Source organism: Triticum aestivum, chromosome 2A, assembly GCF_018294505.1.
Source record: "Triticum aestivum cultivar Chinese Spring chromosome 2A, IWGSC CS RefSeq v2.1, whole genome shotgun sequence".
Lineage (NCBI taxonomy): Eukaryota > Viridiplantae > Streptophyta > Magnoliopsida > Poales > Poaceae > Triticum > Triticum aestivum.
Genome location: NC_057797.1, coordinates 753462438 through 753464725, shown reverse-complemented (window position 1 = coordinate 753464725; position 2288 = coordinate 753462438).

The window sequence follows — 2288 nt, the reverse complement described above, 5'->3', positions numbered from 1 at the left end:
GCATATAATGGCGAAAAAAGCTACATGCAGAAGATGCGTGAATTTCTGCCAAAAGGTTTCGCCCTTCCTCCTCGGAGATGCACCTTTGAAGGACTCTGGTAGTGCTTTTATTATACAATTCTCCCTCATGGACCCTGTAGGCCTTAGATCGCCGCACTATGCAGCGTGCCTCATTTTGGTCCTCTGGAAGTTCCTTCCTAGTTAGGTAGGCCAGGAATGGTTCTGTCCATGGGGCTATGATGGCCAGTATTACGTGGGCTGAAGGTGTTATTTCAGTGGCAGAGCCTCCGATTATGTCAGAGTGTTTGGTATCGAGTGTTATGGCCGGGTCCGGACTAATGTTGCCGGTGTCCCCCTCCCATACCACGGATGGCTTAAACAACCTCTCTAAAAAGATGTTGGGGGGACAGCATTGCGTTTTGCGCCGATGCGGGCGAGGATATTCGCCGCCTGATTGTTTTCCCGAGCCACATGGTGAAACTCGAGCCCCTCGAACTGAGCTGACATCTTTAGGACGGCGTTACGATAGGCCGCCATCTTCGGATCCCTGGCATCAAAGTCTCCATTTATTTGGGATATTGTGAGGTTCGAATCCCCACGCACCTCCAGGCGCTGAATGCCCATGGAAACTGCCATCCGAAGACCATGTAACAGGGCTTCGTATTTGGCTGCATTGTTGGAGTCTGTGTACAGTATCTGCAGTACATATCGAACTGTATCTCCGGTTGCGGACGTCAGGATGATGCCAGCCCCTAGTCTAGCCAGCATTTTGGAGCGGTCGAAGTGCATAATCCAATTGGAGTATGCGCCGTACTCTTTAGGGAGTTCGGCTTCCGTCCATTCAGCGACAAAGTCGGCCAATACTTGCGATTTAATGGCTCGCCGGGGTTTGTATGTTATGTCGAATGGGAGGAGCTCAATGGCCCATTTGGCAATCCGTCCCGTGGCTTTGCGGTTGTTTATAATATCATTGAGTGGCACCTCCGAGGCTACTGTAATTGAACACTCTTGAAAGTAGTGTCGCAGTTTCCGGGATGCCATGAATACCGCATAGGCTATCTTTTGATAATGTGGGTACTATGATTTGCATGGAGTGAGGACAGTGGATACATAATATACCGGCTTTTGAAGAGGGAATTTATGTCCGTCCGCTTCTCATTCGACGACGACCACTGCGCTTACAACTTGATGAGTTGCCGCGATGTATAGTAGCATTGGTTCACCGATGTTTGGCGCGGCCAGGATTGGGTTGGTTGCCAGTATGGCTTTTATTTCTTCCAATCCGGCTGTGGCAGCGTCCGTCCACTCGAAGTGTTTGGTGCACCGAAGGAGGCGATAAAGGGGTAATGCCTTTTCTCCTAAGCGGGAGATAAAGCGGCTTAGAGCCGCCACACATCCAGTTAACTTCTGGATTTGTTTGAGGTCTGTTGAGGTAGCCAACTATAACAAAGCTCGGATTTTGGCCGGATTAGCTTCAATACCTCAACTGGAGACAATGAAACTCAGGAGCTTTCCGGCTGGTACGCCGAAAACGCATTTTTTCCGGATTGATCTTGATGTCGTATGTTCGGAGGTGTCGAATGTGAGCCTCAAGTCGTCTATCAGAGAGTCGACGTGTTTAGTTTTGACGACCACATCATCTACGTATGCCTCTACCGTTTTGCCGATTTGTTTCTCCAGACATGTCTGAATCATGCGCTGATATGTTGCGCCGGTGTTTTTGAGCCCAAAAAGGCATTGTGTTGAAACAAAAGGGACCGTATGGTGTGATGAATGCCGTTGCGGCATGGTCGGACTCCGCCATCTTGATTTGGTGGTAACCGGAGTATGCGTCGAGGAAACACAATGACTCATGTCCTGTGGTAGCATCAATAATTTGATCAATGCGGGGGAGGGGGAAGGGACCCTTTGGGCAAGCTTTATTGAGGTCCTTGAAATCGACACAAAGGCGCCAGGATTTATCCTTCTTTGGTACCATCACCAGGTTTGCTAGCCAGTCCGGGTGTTTTATTTCTCTGATGAATCCGGCCTCCAATAACTTGGCTAGTTCCTCTCCCATGGCCTGTCTCTTAGGTTCCGAGAAACGCCGAAGAGCCTGCTTGACCGGCTTGAATACCTTTGGGATATTGAGGCTATGCTCGGCCAGCCTGCGTGGGATTCCTGGCATGTCTGAGGGATGCCAGGCGAATATGTCCCAATTCTCGCGCAGGAACTCTCGTAGTGCGGCGTCCATGGCGGGGTTTAACTGTGCCCTGATGGAGGCTGTTTTTTAGGGTCCGTTGGGTGGA